The sequence below is a fragment of the Pelophylax lessonae genome, assembly GCF_965119305.1.
Source record: "Pelophylax lessonae genome assembly, chromosome: 5".
NCBI lineage: Eukaryota > Metazoa > Chordata > Amphibia > Anura > Ranidae > Pelophylax > Pelophylax lessonae.
Window position 1 is genome coordinate 79,563,861 of NC_138772.1, and position 11,238 is coordinate 79,575,098.

At 41.3% G+C, this 11,238-nt stretch overlaps 1 long non-coding RNA gene across 1 annotated transcript; it reads left to right on the forward strand.

Annotated features, from left to right (window-relative positions):
* Positions 1 to 5,682: 5,682 nt before the first annotated feature.
* Positions 5,683 to 9,180, forward strand: LOC309556847. Its single transcript, XR_014225349.1, has 3 exons — positions 5,683 to 5,745; positions 7,401 to 7,508; positions 9,098 to 9,180. It is a non-coding gene; the product is annotated as an uncharacterized lncRNA (long non-coding RNA).
* Positions 9,181 to 11,238: the final 2,058 nt, after the last annotated feature.

Genomic DNA, 11,238 nt, shown 5'->3' on the forward strand with positions numbered 1-11,238 from the left:
TTTTATAATTTTTTTCTTTTTTTAGGGTTGTAATCAAAATAGACAATTATTTGCTGTACTAACGCTGTTTATTTTCTATTTTAGTTGTATTCCTGAGGCTGGAAGAATCTACATCAGCAGATGTAGTGGAGACACCAAGCAATGGTAAGTATTACAAATTCTGACTATCATACACATTACACTTAGGCCGGCCATAGACTGAGCGATCTTTTCTGCAGCCACAGGTTACAGGGAAGAAAATCGCTAGATTCTCCCATCAATACAGACAGTGTTGACAGGGGTATTCCTCCTGCAGAGCCATTGGGTGGGGGAAGCTGTCACTGCTGGGAGAACACAGTGATTATTGCTAATGGCTATAACAGCTTCTACCAATAATCTCATGAAAAATCTGCCAGGCTGGTTGCACCCAAGTTGATTGAATCAAACAGTTAGCAATGCAGCCGTGTGGCATGGGGACGTCTCTGGTGCATACAGGAAGTGGGCACTGAGATAAGTGTTTTTTAAATATTTTTTTTTTTCTAATGGCAATTTTTTTAGTACCTTTTTATTGAGGGGTGTAAACAGACCGTACAGAGTAGGTGATGATTAGACCACCTGACAGTTTTATTTTTTCCTGTTTGTGTCCTATTTTCAAGACTTTTCTTCACTTCCTGTCCTGAAACACAACTTGTGAACCGTCAGAGTTGCAGGGATGGCTCTCCTCCAATCATGGAGCTCTCTTTGCTGCATAAAGCACAGAGAACTTCATGGTGCAAAGCAGGTTACACTCCATAGTCTGCAATTCATGAATGGGCCATAAAATGCAGGCTGCCATGTGCATACTTCAGAGGAGTATAACAGATAGTGAAATCAAAATCTATTTTGGGATATAATTTGGGATAGAGCAGGATAAGAACCCCTGTCAGGTTTTTATTTCTGCCTGTGTCCCCATTATGTGGATTTCTTTGCTCCATTGGTCCTGATTGTTGTCACTGTTATTGAGAATGTTCCATAGGGGGAAATCTTCCAATAGGGGCACAGTCAGGAACAGGAACACTTCTGGTCCCGTGGCACCTCTTAGAATGGATTTTCTCTAACTTCCTGTTGTGTCTTTAGGATAGGGAGTAAAGGGAAATCTCTAAAATGGGACAAAAAAGTAACAAAAACACCCACAGGGGTTTCAAAAATGTTTAAAAAGTTGTTTTTTATAAAGTGCCCAGAAAGATTAATTTCTATAGGTCTCCAATTGTTTACTAATCACCAATACTTCTATTCTGAGTGAAAATCCTGCTTTATAGGGGGGGGGGGGGGAGTTCTAGTTTATCCGTGTAAAACATTTTTCTCTTTCATTGAGAATAATGTAGCTGCATCATTCATTCACAGTTTCCTGTGAATGACTTCAACTACAAGTACCATCAGTATTTGCAGCTGACAGCCTGTAGTTCTGAATGGACTGTGAGGTTGCTGATGAAAGGCCTTGTAATTCATTCACAATTCATTCTGCAGCTTGTAAACAGCCAACCTATATGAAGGTACGGGCTGGAAGCTGCGGGGCTTGTCTGCAGGAGTCTGGCATTGCACCCCTGATCCACTGATCACAAGTAAAATTCTTTCCAGGCTCTTTAGGGAAAAAAATAAATAAATGCAAAATTTCCTGCAAAAGTGTGTGCATTTATTATTTTTTCCCAAAAGGTGAACTCATCCTTTAAGCAAAAATAATTCTATAGGGCAAAACAGGCGCCACGCTGCAGTCTGCATTTTACAAATGGGCCATAAAATATTAAAATATGGGCTGCAACGTGCATACTTCAGTGTAGTATAGGTCAATATCCACTCCCCATTATAAATTAGTCCCTTTGTGTATATAAAGTCAAAACCTTCTTCTGGGATAGAGTAGAGAAAGATAGGCACCTCTGTCAGGTTATAATTTCTGCCTGTATTCCCATTATGGAGATTTATTTTCTCTCTTTGTCCTGATAACCATTGTCATTGTAGGTGAGAAAAATCGATCATTTTGCACTGCCACAGAACAGGTATAGAGGGGAGATCTTTCAAAATGAACACTTCTGTTCCTGTGGCACCCCTTAGAATGGATTTTCTCTAGCTTTCTGTTGTGCCTTTAGGATAGGGAGTAAAGGGAAATCTCTTAAATGGGACAGAGGGAAAAAACTCAGAGGGGCTTACAAAATGTTAAAAAGTTGGGTCTAGCTATGCTCTATAGTACCTTTTAAAAAATACCCAGAAAGATACTTTTCTCTAGGTCCCCAAATGTTTACTAATCACCAATATAGTTATTCTGAATGAAAATGCCCTGTAACGGGAAGAAACCGCTCTAGTTTTCCCATGTAAAACATCTTTTTCTTTCATTGTATAGAATCATCTCATTAACTGCTTCATTTACACTAAATGGATGATATTAATCGCAATTTCCTCTTTTTATCATGTACAGATTACATCAGCGTTTTGGATCTCATCCGGAACGCCAGGAAAGGAGCTGATTCTGGCGAGAATCAGCCAATAACTGAGAAGAATGTGGCAAAGAAGACCGATTATGCCACAATTCAGGATCTGATCCAGGAAAGCGCCAGAGCTGAGGATCTGATCCATAAAAGAGAGAAAAGAGCTGTTTCTGTAGAGGATCAGCCAGTGCCACCCATCGAGGACGTGGCAAAAGGTAAGTATAGTATTTCAAATGCAAGAAATACACATATTTAAAATTCTCTTTATAGGTGGGAAACCGTTCTCAATTTCCCTGTAAAGTGTTTTTTCTTGCTTTTTATGAAGATCTCTTATTTGCTGCTTCAATTACACAAAAAAAATGATTTTAATCGTAATTTACTTTGTTGTTAAATACAGATTACATCAGCATCGAGGATCTGATCCGGGATTACAGAAAAGCAGCTAAATCTGGTAAAGATCAGCCAGTGGCTGAGGAGGATCTAAACCAGGAAAGCGCCAGAGAAGCTTATTTTGCTGTGGACCAGGCTTTGCCATCCACTGAGGAGGACGTGGCAAAAGGTAAGTATAATATTTCAAATGCAAGAAATACACATATTTAAAATTCTCTTTATAGGTGGGAAACTGTTCCCAATTTCCCTGTAAAGTGTTTTTTCTTGCTTTGTATGAAGTTATCTTATTTTCTATTACACAAAAGAAATGATTTTAATCGTAATTTACTTTTTTGTTGAATACAGATTACATCAGCATCGAGGATCTGATCCGGGATTACAGAAAAGCAGCTAAATCTGGTAAAGATCAGCCAGTGGCTGAGGAGGATCTAAACCAGGAAAGCGCCAGAGAAGCTTATTTTGCTGTGGACCAGCCTTTGCCATCCACCGAGGAGGATGTGGCAAATGGTAAGTATAGTATTTTAAAAGCAAGAAATACACATTCTTAACCACTTTAAGACCGGAAGATTTGACCCCCTTCCTGACTAGGCCCTATTTTGCGATTCGGCACTGCGTTACTTTAATGGACAATTGCATGGTCGTGCGACGTTGTACCCAAATAAAGTTAACCTACTTTTTTTCCCCACAAATAGAGCTTTCTTTTGATGGTATTTGAACACCTGTGCGATTTTTAATTTTTGCGCTATAAACAATAAAATAGCGACAATTTTGAAAAAAAAAAACAATATTTTTCACATTCCCAAAAAAAAAATTAAAAATTTAACTTTTTTAACATTTTTAGGCCAATTAGTTTTCTGCTACATATTTTTGCTAAAAAAATTGCAATAAGCGTATTTTGATTGGTTTGCGCCAAAGTTATCGCGTTTACTAACTAAGGGAAAGATTTGTGTCATTTTTATTGTTTTTTTTTAGATTTTTTGTGAGACTGCGACATTGCGGCAGACAGATCGGACCCCTAACTGACATTTTTGACACTTTTGGGGGGACCAGTGACATTACTACCAGTAAACAGTGCTATAAATATGCACTGTTACTGTAATAATGACACTGGCAGGGAAGGGGTTAACCTTATGGGTGATCAAAGGGTTAAATGTATGCCTCATGCTTACTGACGTGTGTGTGTGTGTGTGTGTGTGTGTGTGTGTGTGTGTGGGGGGGGGGCTTTCTTTGACACAGATAGAGATCGTAGGTTCAGCTATGCTGAATCCTGTGATCTCTCCCTGTCTGTCACTGAGAAGATCCGCCTTTTTTTCTGACACTTGTTCTTTACAAGTTAAAAATTAGTTTTTTTTTTTGCTAGTAAATTACTTAGAACCCCCAAACATTATATATTTTTTTTTATCAGAGACCCTAGAGAATAAAATGGAGATGGTGTCAATATTTTTTATCACACCATATTTGCACAGCGGTCTTACAAACGCAAATTTTGGAAAAAAAAATCACTTTTTTGAATTAAAAAATAAGAAAACAGTAAAGTTAGCCCATTTTTTTTCTATAGTGTGAAAGATAATGTTATGCCAAGTGAATAGATACCCAACATGTCATGCTTCAAAATCGCACATACTCATGGAATGACGACAAACATTAATACTTAAAAGTCCCTATAGGCAACAATTTAAAAACTTCTACAAGTTACCAGTTTAGAGTTACAAAGGAAGTCTAGGGCTCAAATTATTGCTCTTGCTCTAACGATCGCGACAATACCTCACAGATGCGGTTTGCACTCCGTTTACATAAGTGGGTGCAACTTGCGTATGTGTTCGCTTCTGCGCGCGAACCAATGGGGACGGGGCGCTATAATTTTTTTTTCCTATTTATTTTATCTTTTATTTTTTATTTTTACACAATTTTTTTTTTTTGATCACTTTTATTCCTATTACAAGGAATGTAAACATCCCTTGTAATAGAAATAAGCATGACAGGACCTCTTTAATGTGAGATCTGGGGTCAAAAAGACCTCACATCTCACATCTACACTAAAAAAGAAAACAAAAAAAAAAAGCAATTTTTTTTATCTTGAAAAAAAATGGGCTCTTTAAATCCATTGCTAGGAAGCGACGTGTGAGGTCGCTCCGGTCCTCCAAGGCCATAGAGTCGAGGGAGGGCCATCTTGCCCTCACTTGACTTCCTGCCTAAGGGGACAGCAGACAGGATCGTTTTCCCCGCTGCCAGCGGGTCCGGTAAGCGGGGAAAACCACCGGGATGCGGTGGGAGGGGGCACCTCTCCCTCCACCTATAAGGGTAATCCAGTGGCAAATCCACCAATGGGACCACCCTTATGTTAAAGCAGAACGCCCGCAGTTTAAAAAATACTGGGGTTTTGGCAGCTATCTGCTGCCATAACCCCGGTATTTAACACCAAAGTACCAACGCAAAACTGCGGCCGGCGGTCCGTAAGTGGATAGTATTCGAAATGCAAAAAAAACACATCCTTAATATTCCCTTTATACATAGGTGGGAAACTGTTGTAGGAAGGGAAAGGAAAGCACTAGAAAGTAAAAACAATTTCTGTGCCGGTAAACATGGCCCTCGCACTGGTGTAACATTGTAGTTCGCCCATGTAAACAAGGCCTAGTGCTCTTTTTTCAGGGTCAATTTAATGTACCATACTTCTGTATTAGAGTAGGGACTGCACAGCAGTTACTAGGGCAGTAAACTTCACAAATACCAAATATACATCACATATTTACCAGATAATAAACAAATCCCCACCTGATTAATATTGATCTTAGTTACTAAAAGAAATGTAGTATTTTTATTTTTCTAATGCCTAATTTATGTCTTTTAGATTTGCCAACAACAAAGCCAGTAAGACCATGGGTTAGGAGGCACCGATTCTTCTGGAAAAAAGGAAAAGGTAATTATTAATCCTCAATGCCTAGGCGTATCACACTGGAGAACATAGAAGATGTCTTTAATAGTAGATTTGGAGAGACGACTTTAAAATAAATGGAAACTGCTTTGGATATAGTAGTAAGGGATTAAAACCCTGTCATGTTCCTTTTTAGTTGTCTCTATATGAAGTAGGGGCCATTTGCCTCTAAGATAGTTGTCACTAGAACAGATATCCCCAATTTTGATGATTTACCATCACGTCTTGTTCTGGAAACAACTTTGAAATTTTAGTTTTCCCATCACCTTCTGTCTCTGTAAAAACGGCCACTATTGCAAACAGAGAGGTTGAATCTCCCTGGGGGGTGCACAGACAGCAATAAAAACCTGACAGAGCTTCTTATCTTTGCCTACTCCATCAAAAGCTGAAAAGAACAGTTTTTGTTATATATATGCTTCAAATAGACATTACACCTTCTCATAGCAGGGCAAGCAAGCCTTTTAGAGTCGGTTCACACTGGGGCGACACGACTCTGTACTACTTCAGGGGCGACTTGTGCATTCCCATGCATCGCGACTTCGAAGCGACTTGCAGGGACTTCACATAATTGAAGTCTATGCAAGTCGCTCCGAGGTCGCCCCAAAGTAGTACAGGACCCTTTTTCTAAGTCGGAGCGACTTGTGTCGCTCCTATTAGAACGGGTCCTGTAGCGGTCAATGGACCGCGAGGGAGCGTGACTTGTCAGGCTGACAAGTCGCGCTAGTGTGGACCGGCTCTTAGGTGCTTGTTTGCCTTCCTTTGGATCAACGGTGCGTTTAGATTGATTTGTATGCAGGATTTATTGATTCTCCATCACAGCCAGCACTGAAATCAGCAGTGTTGGCAATCTGGGAGAGTGGAACAAATGTGAAGGAAGTGCAGGCAAGATGAAGATAAAGAGAGGTCTGGAGGCCTTTTCTAGAGACACTGTCACTTTGTCCTGCATGAAGGTGACAGTGTCTCTTTAACATTTCATTACATTATAAAACTTACATACATTTTGAGACGCAATGTGCCACAGTCCATGTATTTACTACCTTGGGGGTCATTGAGGCCTGCTGTGTTGAGAAGTCCATTTAAAATGAAAAGACTATAATGCACCTCGGTGCATAAAAATATAGGTCCTACTATATTATCTTGCAGACCACTGCAGCACAATGTGTTGTGTTATGCTGCAGCATAGGTGTGTTGTGGACTTGCGTTGTTGTGTCATTTAAATTGAATAAATGAATGCACCGCAACATAATAAAATGCATATGGTGTGCTACACCGCAGTACCACAATGCTGTTAGTGTAAATGAGCCCATAACACAAGTATCAAGTAAAGTGAGATTCACGTGTACACTTCAAACATCCAACAATGTTTAAAAAAAAATAGAAAGGTTTTGCATTGGTTGGATGATTAATCTGAACATTTGTGGACTTTGTTTCAGCACACTATACTTTAGTAACTTAGGCCCATAACTTCCTAGGAAAAAACATTATCCTCAAATTACAAGGAAAACAGGACATTGGCTGATAACAAATACATCAGCAAAATATAGGACAGCACTGACAAAGTTAAAACTGTGAAAACCTTGAAAATGCCGTTTACCGATCATTGTTCTTATTTTGCATCTTTTCTCTATTTTTTTTCACAGACAAGAACAAGCCAACAATGCCGCCTCCGACGACGACGCCACCTCCAACAACAACCCAGGCCCCGAAAAGATCAATTCTCGCCAACTGGAGATACTGGGTTGGGATTGGTAAGTTGTGCTTTACCCCCTTTACATAATGTAGGTCTGGTATTTTCCCAGCCACATACACTCAAGCTGCTTTTTATATTACCAAACGCTGTCACCTTGCCAGTACAGAGCAAAGTGACAATGTTTGTAGAAGTTAGGATCTCCTGATCTCCTAAAGCCTCATTCACAAGGCTGATTAGGGCTATACACGGCCAAATAGGGTTATATGTGGCAGGAATCAGGGGTGTGTGTGATCAGTTGCAGCCAGGAAGGCTTGACATTACATTCACATGGGTCCATACAAAAAGTTATTTCCTACAATTTGAAAAATACTGAGCTTCGTTTCCCTGCAGGCCAAAGGATTCTAAGATCAGTTCAGCTGCAGCAAATGGATTTTAGAGTTAAAAATAAGTAAACAAGGAAGAGGGAAATTCTCAGGTTTAACCACTTTAAGACCGGAAGGATTTGCCCCCTTAATGACCAGGCCCTATTTTGCGATTCGGCACTGCGTCATTTTAAAGGACAATTGCGCGGTCGTGCGACGCTGTACCCAAACTAAATTTACGCCCTTTTTTCCCCCACAAGTATAGCTTTCTTATGGTGGTATTTGATCACCTGTGCGATTTTTATTTTTTGCGTTATAAACAAAAAAAGAGCGACAATTTTGAAAAAAAAAAATTTTTTCACATTCTGCTATATAACATTCCCAAAAAAAATTAAAAAATCAAAAGTTTGTAACATTTTAGGCCAATTTGTTTTCTGCTACATATTTTTGGTAAGAAAAAATCTCAATAAGCATATTTTAACTGGTTTGCGCAAAAGTTATTGTGTCTACTAACTACGGGAAAGATTTATGTCATTTTTATTGTTTTTTTTTTTTACTAGTAATTGCGGCGATCTGCGATTTTATGCGGGACTGCGACATTGCGGCGGACAGATCGGACCCCTGACTGACATTTTTGACACTTTTGGGGGTACTAGTGACATTACTACAGTAATCAGTGCTAAAATATGCACTGTTACTGTAATAATGACACTGGCAGGGAAGGGGTTAACAGTATAGGTGATCAAGGGGTTAAATGTGACCCTAGGGGAGTGATTCTAACTGTTTGGAGGGGGGGCGTGGCTTCTTAGATGACCACGGAGACATGTGATCCTATATAGAAGGATCATATGAGTTCTGTGATCATTTCAGGGAGAAGGATGGTCGGCTGTGTTTACAACAGCTGACCCTCCTTCTCTCTCTGCGGGGAGCAATCGCGGGTGTCAAGCGGCAATCAGAGCTGCCTGACACATGCATTGGCTTTCCCGTTGACGATCGGGGGCGGGAGCGCGCCGCCGGCGGTGCACGCTCGACCCCTAGCTCCGTTCCAGGCAAGCGACGTAGACCTACGTTGTTTTGCCTGTACGAGCCAGCCTGCTGCAGTAAATATAACGTAAGCGGTCGGGAAGTGGTTAAACTGAACCAGTTTTCTATGAGACCGCCATCATACAAATATACCTGCTGCAATACTTAACAATACTGTTACAAAATGCAGTAGAGAGAGTAATAAATTGTCTAAAATAAAAATATTATAATTATATTAATATATTTTCTTTCCTTTTTTTAGTTGCTACTGTGATTTTAATTCCAGTCATCCTCCTCACCATCAGGAAATGCTTCCACCCTCATACTATAGCAAAGCAGTTTTTGTAAGTATAAAATATGTTCTAAGAGCTGTGAGTGACCCCTGTCTGTATTGTTAAATATGGATAGTATAGTTACCATGGCTAACATTATTTTATTTATTGTAAGAGCTTTTTACTAAAACCAACCTCTCTCTCTCTCTCTCTTTTCTAGGAGCTCACAAGGAATGTGGAGCTAACCGGAGGTTAACCAACCAACCAAAGAAGACCTGCACTGTGACCCGATTTTTCGATGTCTATAAATACTTCAAATTTATCTAAAAACTTATCTGGGGCAAATTTTAATCCCTCTTTTAACACTTCTAATTCTTCATTTGAAAACTGTAGTTTTGTCAGATTGAATATGCCCGACAAACATGCAGTTCATGCAAGACAGCCCAAGAATTTACAGGAACTAGAGGCTTTTTGCCAGGAAGAACAGTGGTGTATTTTGGTTTTCTGCTGCCCTAGGCAAGACTAAAATCGGGCGCCTCCCCCTCCTATGTAAATTTGCCTTACTCCTTCCTTTTTAACGGATGTGACTCCCTCCAAAATTGAATGGCTACAAGTCCCTGCATGAACCCCTGAGATCTCACGACAGGGGGGGGGGGTGAGAGGGGGTGGGGGAGAGAGGGGGGTGGGTGAGGGAGGGAGAGAGAGAGGGGGGTGAGAGACAGTGGGGGTGGGTGAGGGGGGATGGAAGAGAGAGGGGAATGAGAGAGAGAGAGAGAGGGGGGTGAGAGAGAGAGGGGGGATGAGAGAGAGAGGGGGGATGAGATAGAGAAAGAGAGAGAGAAGAGGGAGTGAGAGGGGGAATGTGAGAGAGGGGGTGAGAGAGAAAGGTGGATGAGAGAGAAAGAGAGAGGGAGTGAGAGAGAGAGATAAAGAGAGAGGGAGTGAGAGAGAGAGAGTGAGAGAGAGAGAGAGAGAGAGAAGGAGAGAGAGGGGTGAGAGAGGGGAGGGGTGAGAGAGAGATGGGAGGGGTAAGGGAAAGGATGAGAGAGAGAGGGGAGGGGTGAAAGAGAGAGTAGGGGGATGAGAGAGAGGGGGCGTGATTGAGAGAGAGAGGGGGTGAGAGAGAGAGAGAGAGAGGGGGGGGATGAAAGAGAGGGAGTGAGAGAGAGAGAGAGGGAGGAGGGGTGAGAGAGAAAGAGAGAGGGAGTGAGAGAGAGAGAGGGTGAGAGAGAGAGGGGAGGGGTGAGAGAGAGAGGTGAGGGGTGAGGGCAAGGGTGAGAGAGATAGAGAGAATGGAGGGGGGTGAGAGAGAACGGGGGTGAGGGAGAGAGAGAGAGAGAGACAGAGAGGAGGGGGTAAGAGAGGAGAGAGAGAGGGGGTGAGTAAGTGAAAGAGAGAGGAGGGGTGAGAGAGAGGGGAGAGAGGTATTTTAGCATTGGAAGCTAAGAAGGGAGTAGTGACCCAACCAGCAGATAAGGGGTGAGGGGGGGGGGGGGGTTGGTTTTGAAAAGTAATAAAAAAAAAATAGCGTTTTATTTACTTTATATCCAAGCATGGGAGCCTGGGGTGGTAAGTGGGTGGATCGCTCCTATGCTTCGGCATATATATTTTGCAAATTTTTTTGGCATAGATTGCAAAAAAAAAGTTATTGTTTTATTGAGTTAATGTTTTATCGTTACTGGGTTTTATTGTTAAGCGTGATTTGCTTTGCAGGAACGCCATTTAGCTGCAGCACTGATCTGTTTATTCTGACTGCAGCAGGGTGGGCTTTCACAATGCATACATCAATGTTTGCAGCACTGTAGGAGGAGATTTCTCATCTGCAATTAAAAAAAAGAATATATATGTTCAAGCATGGGGGCCTGGGGTGGACAGTGGGTGGATCGCCCCTATGCTTTGCATATATATTTTTCACTTCTTTTGGCAGAGTTTTCTTCATCTACATCAGTGGTTCTCAATTCCGGTCCTCGGGACCCACTAACAGGCCAGATTTTAAGTATTACCTTGGGGAGATGCAGACTAGAATACTGCAATCACTGAGCAGCAAGTGGGATCACCTGTGATGTAATTTAGTTATCTTGCAAACCTGGCCTGTTGGTGGGTCCCGAGGACCGGAGTTGAGAACCACTGA